The sequence below is a fragment of the Budorcas taxicolor genome, chromosome 20, assembly GCF_023091745.1.
Source record: "Budorcas taxicolor isolate Tak-1 chromosome 20, Takin1.1, whole genome shotgun sequence".
Lineage (NCBI taxonomy): Eukaryota > Metazoa > Chordata > Mammalia > Artiodactyla > Bovidae > Budorcas > Budorcas taxicolor.
This window is the reverse complement of record NC_068929.1, coordinates 61,173,626-61,199,568: the sequence shown is the minus strand read 5'-3', so window position 1 is coordinate 61,199,568 and position 25,943 is coordinate 61,173,626. Positions and strand designations below refer to the sequence as shown.

General features: G+C 41.2%; 1 non-coding gene across 1 annotated transcript; it reads left to right on the top strand.

Moving 5' to 3' along the window:
- Nucleotides 1-3,000: 3,000 nt before the first annotated feature.
- On the top strand, nucleotides 3,001-3,072 carry TRNAC-ACA (transfer RNA cysteine (anticodon ACA)). The gene has a single exon. It is a non-coding gene; the product is annotated as a tRNA-Cys (tRNA).
- The last annotated feature ends 22,871 nt before the right edge of the window (nucleotides 3,073-25,943 follow it).

Here is a 25,943-nt window from a genome sequence, read left to right as displayed (position 1 = left end):
TTAGTTCTTTGGCCCCTTTTTTGATTGAGTCATTTATTTTTCTGGAATTGAGCTGCGAGTTACTTGTATATTTTTGAGATTAATCCTTTGTCAGTTGCTTCATTTGCTATTATTTTCTCCCATTCTGAAGGCTGTCTTTTTACCTTGCTTATAGTTTCCATTGTTGTGCAAAAGCTTTTAATTTTAATTAGGTCCCATTTGTTTATTTTTGCTTTTATTTCCAATATTCTGGGAGGTGGGTCATAGAGGATCCTGCTGTGATTTATGTCAGAGAGTGTTTTGCCTCTGTTCTCCTCTAAGAGTTTTATAGTTTCTGGTCTTACATTTAGATCTTTAGTCCATTTTGAGTTTATTTTTGTGTATGGTGTTAGAAAGTGTTCTAGTTTCATTCTTTTACAAGTGGTTGACCAGTTTTCCCAGCACCACTTGTTAAAGAGATTGTCTTTTCTCCATTGTGTATTCTTGCCACCTTTGTCAAAGATAAGGTGTCCGTAGGTACATGGATTTATCTCTGGGCTTTCTATTTTGTTCCATTGATCTATATTTCTGTCTTTGTGCCAGTACTATACTGTCTTGATGACTGTGGCTTTGTAGTAGAGCCTGAAGTCAGGCAAGTTGATTCCTCCAGTTCTATTCTTCTTTCTCAAGATTACTTTGGCTATTTGAGGTTTTTTGTATTTCCATACAAATTGTGAAATTATTTGTCCTAGTTCTGTGAAAAATACCATTGGTAGCTTGATAGGGACTGCATTGAATCTATAGATTGCTTTGGGTAGTATACTCATTTTCACTATATTGATTCTTCTGGCCCATGAACACAGTATATTTCTCCATCTATTAGTGTCCTCTTTGATTTCTTTCATCAGTGTTTTATAGTTTTCTATATATAGGTCTTTTGTTTCTTTAGGTAGATATATTCCTAAGTATTTTATTCTTTTTGTTGCAATGGTGAATGGAATTGTTTCCTTAATTTCTCTTTCTATTTTCTCATTTTTATTGTATAGGAATGCAAGGGATTTCTGTGTGTTGATTTTATATCCTGCAACTTTGCTATATTCATTGATTAGCTCTTGTAATTTTCTGGTGGTGTCTTTAGGGTTTTCTATGCAGAGGATCATGTCATCTGCAAACAGTGAGAGTTTTACTTCTTTTCCAATTTGGATTCCTTTCATTTATTTTTCTGCTCTGATTGCTGTGGCCCAAACTTCCAAAACTATGTTGAATAGTAATGGTGAGAGTGGGCACCCTTGTCTTGTTCCTGACTTTAGGGGAAATGCTTTCAATTTTTCACCATTGAGGATAATGTTTGCTGTGGATTTATCATATATAGCTTTTATTATGTTGAGGTATGTTCCTTCTATTCCTGCTTTCTGGACAATTTTTATCATAAATGGATGTTGAATTTTGTCAAAGCCTTTTTCTGCATCTATTGAGATAATCATATGGCTTTTATTTTTTAATTTGTCAACCTACTGTGAATTCTAAAGGACTCTTCATTGCTTACAGAATATGTAATTTACTCCTTAAATATCTGCTTCCCTCCATTTTTCACTGAAGTAAATCCAATGGGAAGGACCTGAACTTGAACCCTGGGAAATCTGGGTAGTGACTTAAAGCCACTGCAAATGGAACATTATTTAGAAGTTTAGAAGTTTCATGTTTAATCCTAAAAATTTTGTGATTCTCATATCCAAATAGTTCTGTATTTCTATGGTTATGAAAAGAACATTTAAAAATATTCTTATGAAAAAATATGGACAAAAAAGTGAACTACCTGATACTCTATTCCCGTGAGTGGTTGATTTATGTGTAAAATTTTATTATACTGAATTTATCATTTGTAGTAACTTGAAGAGCAATGAACCTCAGATGTGCGATTTTTTTTTTTTTTGGTGTCACAATATTTCAATAACTCAGACTAAAAGAAATACATAAATATAAGTAGTATTTTTTCTCCTTCATTCTTATAGGAATTTTGTCAGACTAATCTCTGGAGAGAGAGGTCCAAATGTTTCCAGAGAGGTGAGGAGTGACAGTTTTGGGCTACTGAAATTGATGGGCATTTTGATGAGTCCCTCTTTGAGAGACATGATAGTTGAATAACATGCACACTGAAAGCATTTCTGATTCATGGATTAGATCTCTTCTATATCCTCAAGAAATCACTCTTCAGAGTTTTTTCAGAAGAAATTTGATGTTTTGATTTTTTATTTTACCACTGATCCTTTCAATCAGATTAATGAACCAACAGGAAGCCCATCCTGGTGCTCTGTGACTACCTAGAGGGATGGGAGTGTAGAGAGAAGCTCCAGAAGGAGGGGATATATGTATAATTATGGCTAATTTGCATTGTTGTATGGCAGGAACCAGAGCTTCCCGGGTGGCAGCAGGGGTAAAGAACCTGTCTGCCAATGCAGGAGGTGTAAAGAGATGCCAATTCTATCCCTGGGTCTGGAAGATCCCATGGAGGAGGGCATGGCAGTCCACTCCAGTATTCTTGCCTGGAGAATCCTATGGACAGTGGAGCCTGGTAGGCTACAATCCATAGGGTCACAGAGAGTTGGACATGCTTGAAGCAACTTAACACATACATGGCAGAAATCAACATAAGATTGTCAAGCAATTATCCAATTAAAATTTGTTTTAAATTAAAAATAAATGAACCAGCTGTCTTAATTCTTACTCTCATGATCCTCTTTCTTGTCTCTCACATTTAATTTTATTTACATTTTAAGTTTTATAGTATTTATCATGACAATACATGCACATGGTTAAAACATCCCTGCCATGTTCAATCATTGGCGAGGAGTGGCCCATGGAAGAAGTGACTTGATGTGGGTGTGGGGTGAATTGCAGAAGCTGGAGCTGGGCTGCCAGTCAAATAGTTGCCCTCTCCTTAATAAAAACACTGCTATTTATTTGCCCTACTGAGGACCTGCCCCTTTGAAAATGTGGTCTCGTCTGTCAGGCTTCCCAGGTGGCTCAGTGGTAAAGGGGGCTTCCCTGGTGGCTCAGATGGTAAAGAATCTGCCTACAATGCAGGAGACCCAGGTTCAATCCCTGGGTAGGGAAGATCCCCTGGAGAAGAGAATGGCAATCCACTCCAGTATTCTTGCCTGGAGAATCCCATAGACAGAGGAGCTTGGCAGGCTACAATCCATGGGGTCTTTAAGAGTTGGACATGAATGAGTATGCACGCACTCATAGGTCAAGCCTGGGTAGGTCCTTGTTGCTGGAATATCAGGAAGTTGCCGTGGTCATAGTCAGATTGGCTTTTGAGAGGAGATGCTCATTATCAAGGCCATTCAAAGTCCACCGAGCCATCATAGCTGCTATGCTCATGAGTCCATTGAATAGAAAGAGGCTAAATGAGGAAAGTGAAAGTCACTCAGTTGTGTTTGACTCTCTGTGACCCCATGGACTGTAGCCCTCCAGCTTCCTCTGCCCATGGAATTTTCCAGGCAAGAATACTGGAGTGGGTTGCCATTTCCTATTCCAAAATGAGGAAGGAGGGTGACTAATAGTCATTGGGCAGTTCATCCTGGTCTCTTCCTTCCCCTAGGAGGAAGCCTGTATTAAGCTTCTTTAAGGATCTCTCAAAGATTCCTCAAACCTTTTAATATAAGGGTTCTCAATTGGTAAAATGAATCAAATCTGGAAACTGCAAAGTATATCTGATGATGTCAAGTATTTCAAATGTATAGAATATTCCCTTTCCCTGGATACTGTCATCTGGAGCTTTCCATCCTTTGGCTTCCATCTAGGCTGGAGGCAGGAAGGGAAGATGGGGGTTGCTTGTCCCTGGTAATGATGTCAATTGGCCTCCTTGATTTCAGGCTCTCTTTTCAAACTCCTGCCCTCTGTCATTCTCCGTCCTCCAAGACTAGAGTCCGAAATCACCTCCTTTCTCTTTCCTACAAAACTGCTATATATAATTTCTTGGGTTTGATTTCCTTAGCTCTTATGAATCAGTTGACATTTCTCAATCCATTTTCTATCTTTCAGAGTAGATTTTCAAAACGTCTTCGTTTCATCCAAGGCGTCTCTAAGCACTCAATTTGGGGTTATATTTTTTTGTTATACTCAGTTGCCTGGTAGCTTGCAGTCTCCTCTGTCCATCGGGTTCTCCAGGCAAGAATACTGGAGCGGGTTGCTGTGCCCTGCTCCAGGGGATCTTCCTGACCCAGGCGTCGAACACAGGTATCTTGCATTATAGGAGATTCTTTTTCTTTTTTTTTTAATTTTTGTTTTTACTTTACAATACTGTATTGGTTTTGCCATACATTGACATGAATCCACCACGGGTGTACGTGTGTTCCCAAATTTACCATCTGAGCCACCAGGGAAGCCCCTTTCCACCTCACTGGATACAATGAGAAATCAAGAGGCAAGCACTTTATTCTTAGTAAATGATGAAATGAATGCTGATGCATTTGCTGTTTTTAATGGCCTGGGGTCTGATACCCACCACTCCAGCTGTTTCATTTTGTCTTCATTGATTTAGCTCTGCATTTGCTTTTCTATTGGATTTTTCCAGTCGACCCAATATCTAATAAAACATTCACAGATCATTTTTCCATTTTTCCTCGCCAGCTATTTTCCATCAAGTATGTTGCAAATTGATATGTTTTCACAGAAGCCCATCATTAAAATGACTAAATATTAAACATCTGTTCTTTTAGGCAGCTGTAAATAGAGAAACTCTGTTTCTCAATGAGTTTTTCAATACATCTTATGAGCATATTAAATTATGCCATGTGAAGTTTTGCTTTGATTAGAATACGTTTTACATTTGTTCTTTCTTTTTGACATAAAAGAGTCAGTTCAGTTCAGTTCAGTTCAGTTCAGTTCAGTTCAGTTCAGTCGATCAGTCATGTCTGATTTTTTGCGACCCCATGAATCGCAGCACGCCAGGCCTCCCTGTCCATCACCATCTGCCAGAGTTCACTCAGACTCACGTCCATCGAGTCCGTGATGCCATCCAGCCATCTCATCCTCGGTCATCCCCTTTTTCTCCTGCCCCCAATCCCTCCCAGAATCAGGGTCTTTTCAAATGCGTCAGCTCTCTGCATGAGGTGGCCAAAGTACTGGAATGTCAGCTTTAGCATCAGTCCTTCCAGTGAACACCTAGGGCTGATCTCCTTTAGAATGGACTAATTGGCTCTCCTTCCAGTCCAAGGGACTCTCAAGAGTCTTCTCCAACACCACAGTTCAAAAACATCAATTCTTTGGTGCTCAACTTCCTTCACAGCCCAACTCTCACATTCATACATGACCACTGGAAAAACCATAGCTTTGACTAGACGGACCTTTGTTGGCAAAGTAATATCTCTGCTTTTCAATATGCTATCTAGGTTGGTCATAAATTTCCTTCCAAGGAGTAAGCGTCTTTTAATTTCATGGCCGCAATCACCATTTGCAGTGATTTTGGAGCCCCTCAAAATAAAGTCTAAGACTGTTTCCACTGTTTCCCCATCCATTTCCCATGAAATGATGGGACTAGACGCCATGATCTTCGTTTTCTGAATGTTGGGCTTTAAGCCAACTTTTTCACTCTCTTCTTTCACTTTCATCAAGAGGCTTTTGAGTTCCTCTTCACTTTCTGCCATAAGGGTGATGTCATCTGCGTATGTGAGGTTATTGATATTTCTCCCAGCAATCTTGATTCCAGCTTGTGCTTCTTCCAGTCCAGTGTTTCTCATGATGTACTCTGCATATAAGTTAAATAAGCAGGGTAACAATATACAGCCTTGACGTACTCCTTTTCCTATTTGGAACCAGTCTGTTGTTCCATGTCCAGTTCTAACTGTTGCTTCCTGACCTGCATATAGGTTTCTCAAGAGGTAGGTCAGGTGGTCTGGTATTCCCATCTCTTTCAGAATTTTGCACAGTTTATTGTGATCCACACAGTCAAAGGCTTTGGCATAGTCAATAAAGCAGAAATAGATGTTTTTCTAGAACTCTCTTGCTTTTTCGATGATCCAGCAGATGTTGGCAATTTGATCTCTGGTTCCTCTGTCTTTTCTAAAACCAGCTTGAACATCTGGAAGTTCACAGTTCACATATTGCTGAAGCCTGGCTTGGAGGATTTTGAGCATTACTTTACCAGTGTGTGAGATGAGTGCAATTGTGCAGTAGTTTGAGCATTCTTTGGCATTGCCTTTCTTTGGGATTCGAATGAAAACTGACCTTTTCCAGTCCTGTGACCACTGCTGAGTTTTCCAAACTTGCTGGCATATTGAGTGCAGCACTTTCACAACATCATCTTTCAGGATTTGAAATAGCTCAACTGGAATTCCATCACCTCCACTAGCTTTGTTCGTAGTGATGATTTCTAAGGCCCACTTGACTTCACATTCCAGGATGTCTGGCTCTAGGTGAGTGATCATACCATCGTGAGTATCTTGGTCATGAAGATCTTTTTTGTACAGTCTTCTGTGTATTCTTACCACCTCTTCTTAACATCTTCTGCTTCTGTTAGGTCCATACCATTTCTGTCCTTTATTGGGCCCATCTTTGCATGAAATGTTCCCTTGGTATCTCTATTTTTCTTGAAGAAATCTCTAGTCTTTCCCATTCTGTTGTTTTCCTCTATTTCTTTGCATTGATCACTGAGGAAGGCTTTCTTATCTCTCCTTGCTATTCTTTGGAAGTCTGCATTCACATGCTTAGATCTTTCCTTTTCTCCTTTGCTTTTCACTTCTCATCTTTTCAAAGCTATTTGTAAGGCCTCCCCAGACAGCCATTTTGCTTTTTTTGCATTTCTTTTCCATGGGGATGGTCTTGATCCCTGTCTCCTGTACAATGTCACGAACCTCAGTCCATAGTTCATCAGGCACTCTATCTATCAGGTCTTGTTCCTTAAATCTATTTCTCACTTCCACTGTATAATCATATGGGATTTGATTTAGGTCATACCTGAATGATCTAGTGACCTGAACTCCCCAGGTCAGTAGGTGCCCAATATGCTACTGGAGATCAGTGGAGAAATAACTTCAGAAAGAATGAAGGGATGGAACCAAAGCAAAAACAATACCCAGTTGTGGATGTGACTGGTGATAGAAGCAAGGTCCGATGCTGTAAAGAGCAATATTGCACAGGAACCTGGAATGTTAGGTCCATGAATCAAGGCAAATTGGAAGTGGTGAAACAGGAGATGGCAAGAGTGAACATCGACATTCTAGGAATCAGTGAACTAAAATGGACTGGAATGGGTGAATTTAACTCAGATGACCATTATATCTACTACTGCAGGCAGGAATCCCTTAGAAGAAATGGAGTAGCCATCATGGTCAACAAAAGAGTCCTAAATGCAGTACTTGGATGCAATCTCAAAAATGACAGAATGATCTCTGTTCGTTTCCAAGGCAAACCAGTCAATATCACAGTAATCCAAGTCTATGCCCCAACCAGTAATGGTGAAGAAGCTGAAGTTGAATGGTTCTATGAAGACCTACAAGGCCTTTTAGAACTAACACCCCCAAAATATGTCCTTTTCATTATAGTGGACTGGAATGCAAAAGTAGGAAGTCAAGAAACACCTGGAGTAACAGGCAAATTGGCCTTGGAATATGGAATGAAGCAGGGCAAAAGCTAATAGAGTTTTGCCAAGAGAACGCACTGGTCATAGCAAACACCCTCTTCCAACAACACAAGAGAAGATTCTACACATGGACATCACCAGATGGTCAACACCAAAATCAGATTGATTATATTCTTTGCAGCCAAAGATGGAGAAGCTCTATATAGTCAGCAAAAACAAGACCAGGAGCTGACTGTGGCTCAGATCATGAGCTCCTTATTACCAAATTCAGACTTAAATTGAAGAAAGTAGGGAAAACTACTAGACCATTCAAGTATGACCTAAAAGAGATTTATAGTCAAATATCGACATCAAAGGCCTTCATCAAATCTCTTCTATTAATGTTTTCACGTTTATTATCATTACTGTTGCCAGTTTTTACTGAAGTATAATAGATGCTTTTGAACTGTGGTGTTGGAGAAGACTCTTGAGAGTCCCTTGGACTGCAAGGAGATCCAACCAGTCCATTCTGAAGGAGATCAACCCTGGGATTTCTTTGGAGGGAATGATGCTGAAGCTGAAACTCCAGTATTTTGGCCACCTCATGCGAAGAGTTGACTCATCGGAAAAGACTCTGATGCTGGGAGGGATTGGGGGCAGGAGGAGAAGGGGATGATAGAGGATGAGATGGCTGTATGGCATCACGGACTCGATGGACATGAGTTTGAGTGAACTCTGGGAGTTGGTGATGGACAAGGAGGCCTGGCATGCTGCAATTCATTCGGTCACAAAGAGTTGGACACGACTGAGCAACTGAACTGAACTGAACTGAAAAAGTTGATTTACAAATTGTGTTATTTCAGGTGTATAACATAGTGGCTTTTTTTCAGAATGTATTCTGTGATAGGTTATTATAAGATACTGTGTATAATTCCCTGTGCTATACAGTAGGTCCTTGCTGCTTATCAATTTCACATATAGTAGTTTGCATCTCATACTCCTAATTTGTCCTCCTCCCTTCCCTTTCCCCTTTGGTAACCATAGGATTTTTTTTTTCTATGTCTATGTGTGTTGTTTTATATATAGATTCACTTGTGCTTTTTAGATTCTATATTGAAGTGATAACAAGCAGTATTTGTCTTTCTCTGACTTGTTTCACTAAGCATAATATTTTCTAGGTCCATCTATGTTGCTACAAATGGCAAGCTTTCATTCTTGCCAAATCTGTGATATTTCATTTTATATTATATATATAAAATACACACACACACACATATATGTATATATACCATATCTTTTTGGAGAAGGCAATGGCATCCCACTCCAGTACTCTTGCCTGGAAAATCCCATGGACGGAGGAGCCTGGTAGCCTGCAGTCCATGGGGTCACTAAGAGTCGGACACGACTGAGCGACTTCACTTTGACTTTTCACTTTCATGCAGGAAATGGCAACCCACTCCAGTGTTCTTGCCTGGAGAATCCCAGGGACAGGGGAGCCTGGTGGGCTGCCGCCTATGGGATCGCACAAAGTTGGACACGACTGAAGCGACTTAGCAGTAGCAGTAGCAGTACCATATCTTTTTAAGCCAGTCATCAGTTGACAGGCACTTGGGTTGCTTTCATGTCTTGGCTATTATAAATAGTGCTACTATGAGCACTGGAGTGCTTGTATCTTTTCAAGTTATAACTTTTGGTTTTCCTGGGTATATACCTGGGAGTGGGATTGCTGGGTCACTTCACATGCAGTAGAGTGATTGAAATAAAAAAGATAAGTTAATATAAAAATGTTGGTGAGGATGTGGAGAAATTAGACCCTTCATGCACTGATGGTAGGAATGTAAAGTGATGTATCCACTTTGGAAAACAGTCTGCTACTTCATCATCTGGCCCGCAATTTAAGAAAAATGAAAAAACATGCCTACACATATGTACATGGATGTTCACAACAGCATTGTTTATAGTAGTCAAAAGGTGGAAGCAATCCAAATGCCCATCAACTGATGAATGAATAAATGTGTATGTCCATGTCCATACAATGGAATATTATTCTGCAATGAAAAGCATAAAGTTCTGATATGTGCTACATCATGAATGAACCTTGGAAACGGTATGCTAAGAGAAAGGAAGCCAGTCACAAAAAATTGCTTACTGTAAGACTTCATTTACACAAAATGTCCAGAGTCGACAAATCTATAGAGACTGAAAGTAGAGACCAGATCTTCCAAGAGAAGAGATGCATTTTCTGGATGACACATGGGTGCTAAATGAGATGGCTTCATGAAGGGCAAAGTCACAGCCTTAGAAACCATGGTGAAGGGTTCTTGTGCCTGCGCTGGGCTTGGGGTATGGACTACCAGCATTCTAGTGAACCATGCAGGCTGGAGATTGGAACCTCTTCCTTGTGTGTCTCAGCATTTTCAGTCCCTTAGATCTCCACATGGCATAAATGAATGTCATTCATTCAACTGCAAACATGAATGAGGTTGAATTTCTAGCTACTCCAGTAAATTGAGACTTGGATTCAAGTTTAATTTATTTTCTTTCACCTGATTGAATAAAACGCTTTCCTACTACCCTTGTTTAAGAGCTGTTGATGTTTAGTCACTAAGTCACGTCTGACTCATTCGCAACCCCTTGGATTGTAGCCCACCAGGCTCCTCTGTCCATGGGATTCTCGAGGCAAGAATACCTGGAGCGGGTTGCCATTTCACTCTCCAGGGGATCTTCCTGACCCAGGGATCAAACCCATGTCTCCTGCTTTGGCAGGTAGATTCTTTACCATTGAGCCAGATATCCCAGTTTCCCTGTTACTTCCAGCCACCTGCTTCTCATGTTTGAGGCATGATGGAGTAGATGGTGCCTGAAGAAAGGAAAAAACTATCAGCTTCAGATTAAAAAAAATTTTTTTTTATTTTTTTCAGCTTCAGTTTTGAATGATGCTTCATATCTATGGATTTCACAACTAGATGGGTTTTCAAAAAATTTTACCCATAACCTTATGTATTATATTACATTCTCCAAGCCAATACTTGATTTCTGCAACTTCCTTTCAACTTCTTGAAAAACTTACCTACTGCTTGCTTTCAATGAACTCCAGTGACATTCTGAAAAAACATCCAGAGGGCAGAGACATAGTTTCGTGTCTTCATGAATCTGGTTTGATTCTGGATTTGTAGAAATGCAATATTCTTTAATTACAAGAATTATCTCTAAGGTATATAAAGTAGCCTCTGTTCTAGAAAGTCTAAGATGGACTAAAATTTGAAAAATGGAGAAATGATCACTGAGGCTCTATTGACTGACTGAGAAATAAGAATCAGCTAATGTGAAACATTTGGGCAATAATTTCCAGAAAGAAACTCAATAACCTGATGCAAAATAAGAAAACTGCTCTCCTTTGTCAGAGACCCAACCTCCCACCTTGCTTTTAAGATACTGCAGTGAAATGCTGAGTAGGACACATAGAGGTGAAAATTGATTTTCCCTGAAGTGTACACTGTACATTCAAAGCCAAAATTCTTTCAACAAGATTAATAAGTGTTATTCATGGCGTTCGTTCCCTGGGCAGACCAACAGTGTGAAGAGCATGAGTAGAGGCTACAAAGTCCTCTGCTGTTGTCAGATGTATTTGAGCACAGCCCACCAGTGTTAGGCTCCCCTGGTGGCTCAGATGGTAAAGAATCTGCCTGCAATTGCAAGAGACCTGGGTTTGATCCCTGGGTTGGAAGATTCCCTGGAGGAGGGAATTGCAACCCACTCCAGTATTCTTGCCTGGAGAATCCTATGGACAGAGGAGCCTGGTGGGCTATAGACCATGTGGTTGCAAGGAGTCAGACATGACTGACCGACTAACACTTTCCCTGTTGAAAGAACTCTGATCATCTTTTGGGGATAGGGAAGAACTCTGGAGAGCCAATTTAAAACACAAATCACTTTTAGCCAAGTCTGGTGGTTAGTTAAATGGTGGGCTTGTAAGCTAAAAATCTTTACTTATAAATACAGAACTTCCCTAACTTCTAACTTGCAACCCTTAAGGAACATAAAAGGTGAGAAATCCTCCCTAACCCTACAAACATGGGGTAAGTTAAGATGGACCCAGGCCAGATGGAATGGTCAAAAATTAGAAACACAAGGAAAGGACAGAGCAGGGTATGCTTCTTTCCATCCTGACTCTTGACTAATAATTGAAATTCAATTCATACTTTTATTTATTTAAAATAACAATCTGGGGCTTCCCTGGTGACTCAGTGGTAAAGAATCCACCTGCCAATGCAGGAGACACAGGTTTGATCCCTGGTCTGGGAGGATCCCGCATGCCGTGGAACAACTAAGCCCATCTGCCACAAAAGTTGAGTCTGTGCTCCAGAACCTGGGAGCCCCACCTGCTGAGCTCACATGCTGCGACCACTGAAGCCCACGCACCCTAGAACCCATGCCACGCAACAAGGGAAGGCACCACAATGAGAAGTCCATGCACTGAAACCAGAGAGCAGTCCCACTCTCCACAACTAGAGAAAAGCCTGGGCAGCAAGGAAAACCCAGGACGGCTGATAAAAATAAGATAACAGTTGGAATTAATTTCTAATTCCAGCTATAATGTATTTGAAAAAATAAGGGTGTTGGGACTAAGAAGCCCTGGGTCTCGACGTGCCTGCTTTCAACTTCTGTGACTGTAGGCAATTCTTTTCACCTCTTAAAGATTCAGTTTCTCTATCCGTATAAGGACAGGGCTTAAAGATGGTAAGATGCCTTCAATTTCATGATTTTAAAATTTATGAATATTGGGTTTCAGAGCTGGCTGACTCACTGATGATTTATCTGAGAAAAATAATATTATTGACTCTCCAATGAGAGACTAATATTTCCTGTGGATGAAAAATTAATTTTTAGCCATCACTAATGTCAAACCAAAGAAAACATCCTGACGCCTATAAAAAATTTAAAGAGTCTGCCCAAAGATAGATGGCTAGGAACTAACAGTGTGTGAGTTCCCATAATTAACTAAAACTCCACATAGGAATCCTTAATTTACGAAAAAGTCTTGTGGTTCCTTTTCTTTTCCAAACTAAATATTCTCAGAGAAATGAAAATATGCTTAAGGAGCATATGTAGCTGGGAGCAGCTATATTGTATTTTCCTATGAATAGCATCTAACTCTTTAAACGATAAAACTAATATTACAAAGTGATAATAACATGCTGCCACATGCTAATCCAATGTTTGTAATTTCTACTGAATCTCCAAGAAGAAAATGAACCACCAGACACTTGGAATGTAGATCTGAAAATTGGATGGTATGAAATTTGGATGAACTGAATAGGTTTTCCTAAGACCATTTCCTAAGACCATGAATCCAAAGTGGCCACTTAGTCATAGTTTTAAAAAAATATTTATTTATTTGGCTGTGGTGGGTCTTAGTTATGGCATGCGAGATCTTTTAGTTGTGAATACTTAGTTGCAGCATGTGGGATCTAGTTCCCTGACCAGGGATCAAAACTAGGCCCCCTGCATTTGGTAGCTCAGAGTCTTAGCCATTGGACCACCAGGCAAGTCACCCTTGTCATGGTTGTTTTAGTCAATGATGAAACATATATATTACGCCAGTGGATGCTTGAGGATATAACAATGAGAATGCTTTTGGATAAAGAACTGTGAACTGACTTAAACAATGAGGCAAGAAGGAGGGCCAGATTTGGGGCGGATGTTACCCAGACTGCCATCTTTGCTCCTGATACTCTTTTCTTTCCCTGATGTGTTGGTCCACCCCCAGTTTGGATGCTGGCTCCAGCATCAGGCTCTCATAATTTCTGTCTCTCCTTGACAGATCACAGCACCAGGAACATGGTGAACAGGGTGCAAATGATAAAAATTATAATCAGTGGTGGCATTTATCAGGCTTTCATTGCATATTCTGTTTTACATGTACTGATTCATTTACTCTTGGCAGGCAGTGCAGTACTTTAAACAAATGTCCTCACGGGACTTCTCTAGTGGTCCAGTGGTTAAGAATCTGCCTTGCAATGAAGAGGAAATGGGTTCAATCTCTGGTTGGGGAACTAAGATCCCACATGCCCACGTGCCACAATAAAAGATCCTGCATGATGCAACTGAGACCCAACACAGCCAGATAAATTAAATATTCTTTAAAAAAAAAAAAGTCCTCACATTCTTTGAGATGGCTCCCCTCAGAGGGGAGGTCTAACTTCTCTCCTCTTGAATGTGGACTGCACTTAATGACTTGTTCTAATGAGCAGGATAAAGCTAAAAGGATGATGTGATGTGTGACTTTTGATACTAGGTCATAAAGGGCTATAGCTTCCATCTTGGTTGTTCTCTTGCTGTCCCTGTCTCTCTTTCTCTCTCTCTCCCCACTAGCTCTGGAAGGAGCTAGCTGCCGCGTCTTGGGGACTCTCATGTCTGTGAAGAGGCTTACGTGCTGAGGAGCTAAAATACAACTTAACTCCGGACCCTAACCATGTGGCCTGCCCTCAAATACATGAGTGATCCTGGAGGCAGGTTCCCCAGTGGAGCTTGAAGATGTCTATACCCACTGGCAGCTTGACTGCAGTCTCCAGAAAGACCCTGATCCAAGCCACCACCTAAGTCACTCCAGGACCCCCGATTCTTAGGAAATGTGTGAGAGGGACTTCTCTGGCAGTCCAGTGGTTAAGACTTCACCTTTCAATACAGGGGTTGTGGGTATGATTCCTGGTTGAGGAACTGAGATCCCACGTGTGTGTCCTCAGTCACTCAGTTGTGTCTGACTCTTTGCAACCCCACAGACCATAGACTGCCAGGCTCCTCTGTTTATGGGATTCTCCAGGCAAGAATATTGGAGTGGCTTGACATTTCCTCCTCCAGGAGATCTTCCCAACCCAGAGATCAAACCTACATCTCCTGCATTGATAGGCAGGTTCTTTACCACTGAACTACCTGGGAATCCCAAGATCCCACATGTCTCACAACCAAGAAACCAGAACATAAACAACAGAAGCAATATTGTAATAAATTCAATAAAGACCTTAAAATGATTCACATCCTCCCCCCACCAAAAAAAAATCTTAAAAAGAAAGAAACTGTGTGAGATAATATTTGTTGTTTTCAATTCTGGGTAATTAGTTACACAGCAATAGGCAAGTACATTACAGACTGGCTCAGCTGGTAAAGATCCACCTGCAATGCTGGAGACCTGGGTTCAATCCCTGGGTTTGAAAGATACCCTGGAGAAGGGAAAGTCTACCTACTCCAATATTCTGGACTAGAGAATTCCATGAACTGTACAGTCCATGGGATTGCAAAGAGTTGGACACAACTGAGCGATTTTCACATCATATCAATAGGCAAGTACTACCATTATCCCTTGTTTCAGATGAACAACTTGAAGCCCAGGAAAATTATGTAACTTATTCCAAGTCACACAGCCTGGAAGTTGTGGGGGCAAGAAGCACCCCCCACAGTCTTGTTTCTGAGTTCACGTCCTTTGCTTCTGGTGTACATATCTATGCCTTTTCTTGTTTATTTTGAAATCTTGTTCTTTCTTTATCATTTGTCCCAACTTTTAGTATTGGTAGATAATTTCAAGGGGGTTGAGATGAGTGATAAAGACAGTGTTAAAGGCTTCTTAAAAATGACTCTATTTGTAGTTAAAAATGTTTTTATGTTTTAGAAGCCATCTAACATTTGTGTACCTTAGAACTTTATATCGGAGAAGGCAATGGCACCCACTCCAGTACTCTTGCCTGGAAAATCCCATGGATGGAGGAGCTGGTAGGCTACAATCTGTGGGGTCTCGAAGAGTCAGACACGACTGAGCAACTTCATTTTCACTTTTCACTTTCATGCATTGGAGAAGGAAATGGCAACCCACTCCAGTATTCTTGCCTGGAGAATCCCAGGGACAGAGGAGCCTGGTGGGCTGCTATCTATGGAGTTGCACAGAGTCGGACACAACTGATGCAACTTAGCAGCAGCAGCAGCAACAGAACTTTATATGACAGAATATAAATGTGAGAGGCAGCTCATGGCTTTAGAAAAGGGGTAAAGAATTTGCTGAGCTTCCACATAAAGGGCGAGACTTGAAATTCTGTGTAGAATCAGCTTTTCCTCATCAAAGGCATGGCAGTGATACAGTCTACAGAGGAACCTGGCATGCTGCTGTCCATGGAGACACTAAATCCTGTCAAAGAGTGGGACATGATTTAGCAACAGAATAACAACCAAGTGTAATTCTAGATATGTCAGGTGTTGGGTGGCTCCTTTAGACATCGAGGCAAGACTTGAAGAAGTTACTTTGTTCTGAATTCATGTGACCATCAAGCTGAACATCTCAAAATCTGGGCTTTGAGTCCTGTGTCATGGCTGAGGCATCCTGGTGAAGTTTCCACACTGAGTTCTTGTCATTTGCAAATTTCTGTGTCTTCGCTTTCAGATGGAGAGAGACAGAAGCTTGGAGCTGGACTCCTCCCAAGTTTCTCAGTTCTCCTTACTTTCTTGTTTCTGACCCCTCAGTGGGGTGACTGGCTCTGAGCTGCCTCTCACATTTATATTCTGTCGTATAAAGAAGTGACTACTTCTGCTTTACATGGAGAGTTCCCTCCATATTCGGAAGAACCAGAAGCCAGAGAGAGGAAGTTGTCTGCCTGAAGTCAGCTGGAGAATGACCAACAGGACTTCTTTCCATTGCTATATTTAGAATTTACTCCCAACTCTTACTGAAGAATATGTTGCTGTTTAGTCCCTAAGTTGTGTCCCACTCTTTGTGACCCCATAGACTGTAGCCCACCAGGCTCCTCTGTCCATGGAATTTTCCAGGCAAGAATACTGGTGCATGTTGCCATTTCCCACTCCAGGTAATTTTCCTGACCCAGGGAATCAAACCTGTATCTCTTGCCTCTCCTGCACTGGCAAGCAGATTCTTTAGCCCTGTGCCACCTGGCAAGCCCTTCATAACATTTCCCACACCTTTTCTAACTGCTTTTTCATTATGTCTCCCTTTCTTGACTGTAAGCCTTGTTGGAACAGAAGTCACATCTTTTCTCACTGTACTGTTACTAGCATCTGGTACTGAGCTTGGCTTGTCTGAGTGTACTCAGTAAATATTTGTTGAATATATGAATGAATAATTTTGGACAACATCTCTCAATAATTTTTAATGTGGTTGAAGTCAAATAAAACACATATGAGGGCTACCTGTGGCTTATGCACCTCCAATTTGTGACTTCTGCAGAAAGTATGGCCATGATAATTTAGCATGGACATTGTTCAGGCATTTGTTATCAATCTTCTCTATAACTCTGGAAGACTCAACAGACTTTCACAGTGCGTCTAATTTTGAACAGTAAAGATACCAGTGAAACCTTGACATTTCAATAGCACAGATGATTTCAAATGTTTCTCTCCCAAACTGAAAGCATGATAAAGTTTTTTTTTTAATCTCTCTTTAAATGAAAAACAATTCTCCCTGTTTTAAAAAAATGGTAGTATGTCTTGATCACTCCCTAGTTATGGTTTAGAGCACTTCGCTCTTCATTAGGGAAGTCGTTCATCTGCTATTTCTTTGTAACCCAAAGTGGCTGCCTTTGGAGGAGGATCAGAAGCTAAACAAAGGCGGTTTCCTCAAATAAATCTTTGACATCCCTGCTCTTTGCTCCCTACTGGTCCTTGAAATGCAATATCTCCTCACAATACGTTATTTAACTTCATGGTGTTTGGTTGGTACTTTGATACTATTTGAAGAAAAAAAAAAAAAAAACTTCAGTCAATGTATGATCATAAAGATTCCTTGGAATAAAAACTAGTATAGAAATGGTGAGAAACATTTCCCAAGGCATCATTCAGGGTTCACCATGAACAAATGTTAATTGTAAAAAAGTTTACATAATTAAATATTGCAGTTTCAATAACCCTAACACGTTCCTTATATAACTATGTGCACAACTATTTTAATCACTTTTTAGTGGCTGTCTAGACAGACTGGTAGAATAACTTGATCTGGAATTTAATGAAATAGAGATTACAAAACTTTAAGAGGAAAAAATGTTGTATGGCATCAGTGTCTTTTTTTTGAAGATGTGGTTTGGAGATGAACAAGCATATAAGCAATTTGGCCACCTGATGCGAAGAACTGACTCTTTGGAAAATACCTTGATGCTGGAAAAGATTGAAGGGAGGAGGAGGAAGGGACAACAGAGGATGAGATGCTGCAGTCCTAGGGGTTGCAAAGAGTCAGACACGACTGAACAGCTGAGCTTACTGACTGACTGATAAAGAAGCAAACAGAGAATGCTGGTTTTAAAAATGAGATGTTGGGTAAAAGGGAGAAAAAGAATAGGGTTATAGAAGGCTTGCAAGCTGCTATGTTTGTGAAGCCATTATTAGGGATTACTCTGTAATTCAAATTTGGAACTTGGTCCTTAATATATTTCATGTGTTTGGTGGTAAATAGCATCAGTGTTTGAAAAATGATTTTTTCTTTTCCTATCCATTGTTTCACAATTTCAACATTGCCTTTTTCTGCTGTTTTTCCAAGAAAGAGGTTGTCGCAATTATGCTTTTTCAGTTTTTATTCTATTAGTATCTTTTCACCCTAAGTCTCACATTTTAGAAAGTGATTCAGATAAATGGGCCCATAAGGAAGCAATTACATCCTCAGCCTGGAGTCTGGAAGAGTCAGACACAGTTAAGTAGACTGCAGAGAGAATTGGGGGAAAACCCCAATCAAAGTGCAAAGCTTTATAGCTTATGGTGAAAGGGAAGGTTTGTAACTTCTGACATGAGGTCATGAGAAACCTTTTCAGCATTTGTCTTTGGAATCTTTGGGAGCCCATTTCCTGGAGGAATCCAGCTGTCATGGAAGGGGATTACCTTGAGACCACCATGCTGGGAGGACGCCCAAGCAGTCACATCCTTTCCCATTACGTCATCTATCTTGACAACCCCCAAACACACACATTTTCCCCCTCTTGTCCTCTAAGACTCAGAGTCAGGTGCCCACAGGTCTACTCCATATCTCTGCTTGGAAGTCCCATTCCACAAGCATCACAGTGTTAGTGTTGTAGACTCTACACTTGATTTCCTGTCCCCCCATATTTCTCCCTTCTCCAGTTGCTCACCTTGGGAATTGATTCAACATCCACCCAGAGCTCTAGCCAAAAGCCAAGAGTCAGCCTCCCTTTTACTGTCTTTTGACCCTCACCCCTAATCCACCCACAAGTGCTAGTGGCTCTGCACCCACCGATGTGCCTTGGGCATCTTCCAGTTTTCCATCTGCTGTCTGCATCGTCATCTCTTTTGGTAGCCTCCTTACTGACTCCTGTCTCCTTTCCTTCCACTCTGCTATCCTATTCGCAACTCACCAACTATAGTCACGTTTTAAAATGTTAGATGCATCATCCCAGGTCCCTGCATAAACACTTAAATGGCTTGCTAAGGCATTTGAGCACAATCCCAATCACAGAATGGGATATGCATGGTCTTACCTGGTCTCTACAACCTCATCTCATCGCTACAACCTCATGTCCCTCTCCCCTTCTTCAACTCTTCCAGCACAAAAGCCCTTTCTCACCTGGGAACTTGGAAGTGATTGCCCTTTGCCTGGCCCACTCCCACTGCTTTTCACATTCTCAGCCTAAATGGCAGGGAGGCCTCTCATGATGGCCTCCTCTAAAGGAGCTGCTCAGTGTCGTCAACCATGGCATCCTCTTCGTACACTGTAATGTTTATAACCACTGTGCTTATTTTGCTTTTAAAAATTATTTATTTGTATTGAAGTATAGTTGACATATTACGGAAATTACAAGCATAAAATATAATGATTCACACCTTTTAAAGGTTATAGGTTTGATCTCTGGGTTGGGAAGATTCCCTGGAGAAGGGAAAGGCTACCCACTTCAGAATTCTGGCCTGGAGAATTCCATGGACTGTACAGTCCCTCGGGTCACAAAGAGTCAGACATGACTGAGCAACTTTCACTTTCTCTCCATTGATAGTCATAAAATATTTGCTATATTCCCTGTATTCTGTAGTATATCCTTGTAGCTTATTTTATATATAATATTTTGTACCTCTTAATCCCCTACCCCTGTATTGCCTCTCCCTTTTTCCCTCTCATCACTGTAATTATTTTGGGTTTTTACATTTAATATGTATTGTTTAGCTATTTATAGTACTCTTGAACACTACAAACTCATGGCCTGTGTCTATTTTCCATTCACCATTTTGTTCTTTGTATTCAACCTAGTGCCTGGTACATACAAGGTGTTCAGTTAACTATTCTGTTGAATAAATCAACAAATACTAAAGCTTTGGGAAATCGCAAAAGAACCATGTACTTGGTTTAAGGGGGAAATCACGGGAAGGTGGTCTCTTCCAGCTTAAGACAGAATGGAAAACTAGAAACAGAAGACCTGCGTTGAAGGGTACCACCTCAGCATGACACCAGGGACACCAAGTTCCCACGCATCTCCTGCTACCTGTCTTGGACTAGCTGCTCAGCATTTTATCACTCCAGTTCCCATCTTACCCTCATCCTGTAAATCCAACTCCCAAGTCTGACTCTTCAGCAGCCCTGCCCTCTTCTCTCTCATCTACACTTGCGATTCCACCCTACCAAGTTCTATCCTCAGGCTAAAAATGCCCCTACAGCAGCTTGAAACCATGAGTCTCCACTTCGATCACTCAGTGAATGGGGGAGGATAGTCCTCAGTTCCACCATCCTACAACTGAGGTAGAGATGACTGTGGGACTTTCCAGCCACGCTGCCAGGTAAACAAGTGGGTACATGACTCTGAGGCTCAGAGCAGAGTTTCAGGTCAAGTGTACACATTTGTGGGTCATCACAATAGATGACTCATTGGAAAAGACACTGCTGCTGGGAAAGAGTGAAGGCAGGAGGAGAAGGGGACAACAGAGGATGAGATGGTTGGATGGCATCACTGACTCAATGGACATGAGTTTGGGCAAACTCCAGGAGTTGGTGATGGACAGGGAGGCCTGGCGTGCTGCAGTCCATGGGGCTGCAAAGAGTCAGACACGACTGAGCGACTGAACTGAACTGAACTTAACAGTAGAAGAACTCTTCAGAAAGGATAACACCCACAGGAAGAGGCAATAGAAGAAGGAGGAAAGAGGATGGTTGATGGAAAAAAACAAAACAAACAAACAAAAAACTGGATAACTGGGAGGAAAATAATAATCTTTTATTTCCTCTGACTCTTGGTCCGGATGAGAAGAGACAGTCTCCAAACATCTCAGCTCCTGATGTTACTGCTGAATCCTAGATGTCAATCTGGGGAAGCAAGGTGAAGAGACCTTAACATATTTTTTTCTGATTTTTGCTCCCAGTATTACAGTATTGCCAGTGACCTACAATTTTACCCATTTCTTCTTCTTCATGAAGCCCATGAAGGTTTTGAGATGTGCTCAGGAACTGGTCCTTTTTGCTACTGTGTGCACCTCACCATTTTATCTATCCCACCCAGCTCTCTGGAGCTGTGTAGCCTGAGTCACCCTGTGTCACGCCCCAGCAATGGGCCACCCTTTGCTAGGAGCCATGCCCCTGGGTCTTCCTGTGGTGCCCCAGAACTCTGGTTACCAAAATTCTTTCAGAAAATTCTCTTCTTATGTGTTAATTTTGTTCAGGGAATCACAACTACAGGATTGATCCTTTTTGGATGATTAACTTATAATTTAGGAATGGAACTCACTATTGCCATCAGATTTGAATTTTGTAAAGGGACTGGTGAGATCACCCAAAGGCAAACCCTTCACCAAAGGGAAATCCTGTTCCACATGCTCCTTAGAGAAAAGATGCTGAAATGAAGGTGCTTAAAGCTCAGCATCTGCTGACCTAGGAACCTCTCCACAAAGTGACTCCCTGGGATGAAAGTGGAGCCAAGTGCTCTTTGGGGTGAAGGTTGAACTTGTTGTTCTTTTGCCTCAGAGAGCAAGAGGATTAGGGCTTCCCAGGTGACTCAGTGGTAAGGAAACTGCCTGCTAATGCAGGAGACATAGGTTTGAATCCCTGGTTTGGGAAGATCCCCAGGAGAAGGACATGGCAACCCGCTCCAGTATTTTTGCCTGGGAAATCCCATGGACAGAGGACCCTGGTGGGCTACAGTCCATGGGGTCACAAAGAGTCAGGCATGATTTTGTGACTGAGCACACAAGCGGTTAACAGAGCAAGTCTCTGAGGCAGCTTTACAAATATCCACCTTATAAATTCAAAGTTCCCTCCATCAGAAATGTAAATTTCAGACAAATTGAGAACTTCAAAGAACAAACTTAAACTGAATCATGGAAATACAAAATGGCTAATAGGTACATTTCACACTATGGATGAAGAATGAAGATAAGCCCACAAAAATACACCAGAAGTTTTTCATATCCTCCTTCTCAAGCATATGGGTTGCTGTGTCTATGGGAAAGAATGGAACTGGGAACAACTACGAAAGTGAAAGCTGCTCAGTTGTGTCCAACTCCTTGTGACCCCATGGACTATTCAGTCCATGGAATTCTCTAGGCCACAATTCAAGAGTGGGTAGCCTTTCCCTTCTCCAGAGGATTTTCCCAAACCAGGGACCGAACCCAGGTCTCTCGCATTGCAGGTGGACTCTTTACCAGCTGAGCCACCAGGAAAGCCCAAGAATACTGGAGTCGGTAGCCTATCCCTTCTCCAACCAGGAGAAAATATTCTAATCTTTGGCTGGAGTGAGCGATCTTATCTATAGAATTTTTGCGCCCCCTTTATTTCCTTAACTCAGGCATACGGTGAGTCCCAGACCTCCTTCAAGGTGTGCTAGACATTGCAAAGCCAATAAAATCTCCTGAGATACTTGAGCCACATTGGTTCCTGTTGCCTCTGTATGACAAAATTTCCCCGCAAGGACCGCGGTGACTGTGTGAAAGAAGAGAATGGCGCTAATGATGTAGTTTAAACTAAGTTTTGTATTTAGACCCTCTTGAAGGATATCGCCACTGCTTTTACTGACTGAGATATTCACTACTGTCAATGAACAGGTCTCAAGAAAATTATTTTTAAGTTCTAGGGGAAAGCATGCTTTTTCTTCTTCTTTCAGTGAACTTTAGCTTGTCAATAGTTAGCCAAGCTATTGAGAAAGAGTGAGTTGGATTAACTCATGAAACAATACCTTACAGTGTCAAGAAAAATCAAAGAGCAAGAGGCAAACAAAAAGTATGTTACAAATCCTTTGCCAAGAATTAAAAATCCAAATTTATTCATCTGTTAAATAAAGAACCATCAGTAGTGGAGATGGTGATAAATTAGCCTGGATGAAAAGAAATAATGCAGTGAACAATATGCACAGCAATTAGGACCCAAATAATAATCTCAGAGTCATGCGATATCGGGCTGCACTGGTTGCAAAATCGATGTGATCCTGGACCTCTGTGAAAAGCTGCAATGACTCTGGAATTAAGACATTTGGGCGTTGTGAGTGGGAGTGGTATTTAGTTGGTTTTCAGCTCTTGAAAGAAGCAGTTTGACTGAGAGGTGGGTGGCTTTGTGAACAGCATATGTGACATATTTAATTCTACACGACATGGATAGAATACAATTGTTACATCGACTACTTAGTATTCTGATGTATCCTCTCTCATCATATTTCTGCTTTGACTCTTGTTGCTGCCTTTGTCTTCTAACCTAAAAATTTTAGGTTTAAGATTTTTGCACCCCTTGGAAGCACGAAGAACCCTGATGCCAACTGCTATATCAAAGCAGGTCATGATTTTATTAAGACGCATTAAACTTGACAATTGTCAGCCTTGAGCAGGCTCAACCTCTGTCTCCCTGTGGTCAGGAACAATGTAGGAATTTTAATATGAGTCTCTGTGGTGGCTGATTTGAATTTCTAGGACAGTAATTAGAGAAGACACGTTCACGGTTGGCAAGCGCCTCTTCCGGGTGTTATCTCAAATGAAACAGCTTTGAGGTGTATTTAAAAACAGTCATAGCCTGTGAGAGCCTACAAAGAGGTGAGTTTATCAGCTTCAGCATCCTTCTTTGGTGAGTCAAAAACTGTGCAACATGCTGGTTGGTGTTCAGAAGTTTAAGGAAATCTATCAGCCTGGCCTTACCCTCCTGTAACGCCCAATGCGTGACTTGTTCTTCTAAAGCCTAGCTGGCAGTATTTGAAAAGAAACCTATTTGATTAGCAGTCATGCAGCTCTGCAATTTCCTATGCTCTCTAATTCAACAGATCAGAAATTCAATGGAATGAGCAGAAAGAGCCATCTTTTTTTTTTTTTTTGAGTTAATGAGTGCCTATCAAATGCTTATATAAATGGTAATTTGACATGGTGAAGAGCCTCAGGACAGAAATGTATGGGCTGGTGATTTTAAAAGTCAAAACCTTTAGATTAGAATCTGGGCTTTAAATATGTTATCTTGCTGTCTGTTTCAAAAATTGTATATGGTTTCATTTGAAAGTTTAGCCTAAGTTCCAGTGACCTGATACCTAGGTAAGTATATGTGTGTATCTAGCCACTTATATACTTACACATATGACATAGATATATACATAAAATGATATAGATATAAAAGATTATATAAAAATTTTATATTGATATAAAATAGTATATATGTTTCTATAAACATATATACCATTTTACATCTATATCCTTTCTCTATAGACATATGTGTACATACATGTTTTTCTCTGTACATATATACATATTTTTTACCTTTTATATATATTCTTTTCTTTAGGGAGAAAACAATCTCTCCATTGGAAACAAACATTGTTCATTGTAAAGGCAACTGAAAAAAGAAAAAGAAACATTGCACTTCGGTGGTAGCTGCATGAATTAGCTGAAATTTCATAGTCGTCTCTCTGCAAACTGGCCTCTTGCTGGCCCTGAGGAATATGTGGGTGAATACCAGACACAGAAGAATGTCAACTTGGCCTGTTTTATGAAGATAAGGTCTTGTAATTTCTTTTAGAAAGTAGCTTAAAAGGATAACAGAACCACACCTGATATTTCTTTTCCCTACTACTCTTTAAACAAACACAGAACCCTTCTTCTTCGGAGGAAGTTAAGGTTCCTGAGACCTGTATTTATTGCTCATTTTTAACCACGACGTTTGCTTCATTGTCTCACTTCATCTTGGTCATCATAACAGCCTCGTGGTGTCCAGCCGCAGAAGGACCACTCTGATGTTCAGCGACCACTCTGTTCTCTCTCCCAGGATACTATGTGTCCCTGGGGTCATCTGGGAAAAGATGGGCTCTCAGTTTCCTCGTCAGTGGTGGAAAGATTGGATCCTTTTTCTAGTGCTCCATCATTTCGGTAACTTGGTCACTGGTTTTAAATTTCCGCTGCTCCCGCTGTAACAGTACAGACGTGACTCCGAATTGGACCTATTCCTTTCACTCTAACTCTTATGCTTGGTTGCTTGTGCTTAGATATGTTGGCTCTGCACTTTTTGTAAAAGAATGTTGCCCGTAGCCTGAAATGCGCATGATAACCCACTCTCAAGGTTCCGACCTTTAAGGCATAATACGTTTCCATTCCTATAGAGACAAAGAGCTGAAGAGCAGAAAATAACCAGTCTTGTTGGAGGTTTATAGGAACACTGTGATCAGACAAGCTCAGACAGCTATAAGAACAAAAGATTCCTGCACCAAAAAGTTTGCAGCCAAGAGCCTAGTATAAAAGCAGCCTGAATTCTAATTCCAATAAGGTGTTTCTCTGAGACACTAGCCCACCATCTTCTCAGTCTGCTGGCTTTTCCAGTGAAGTCATTATTTCTCACCCCAACACCTTTTCTCTCCGTTTATTGGCCTTTCCTGCTGTGAGCAGTCCTAGCTTGGACTCTGTACGCTACTGCCACCTGCTGACCAACTCTCTCTCTGAACATCTTGAGTTCAAATTTCTCAAGGCAGACCTGATCCTGTGAGCCAGTGGTTACCTGGCCTCTTTCAAACTGTGGGGCTGGAGAAGACTCTGGGATGCCCTTTGACAGCAAGGAGATCAATCTAGTCAATTCTAAGGGAAATCAACCCTGAATTTTAATTGGAAGGACTGATGCTGAAGCTCTAATACTTTGGCCACTTGATGCGAAAAGCCGACTCATTGGAAAAGGCCCTGATGCCGGGAAAGGTTGAGCATGGAAGGAGAAGGGGGCGACAGAGGATGAGATGGTTGGATGACATCATTGACTCAATGGACATCAGTCTGAGCAAACTCTTGGAGATAGGGAAGAACAGGGAAGCCTGGCATGCTGCAGTTCAGTTCAGTCACTCAGTCGTGTCTGACTCTTTGCGATCCCATGAATCGCAGCACGCCAGGCCTCCCTGTCCATCACCATCTCCCGGAGTTCACTCAGACTCACGTCCATCGAGTCCGTGATGCCATCCAGCCATCTCATCCTCGGTCGTCCCCTTCTCCTCCTGCCCCCAATCCC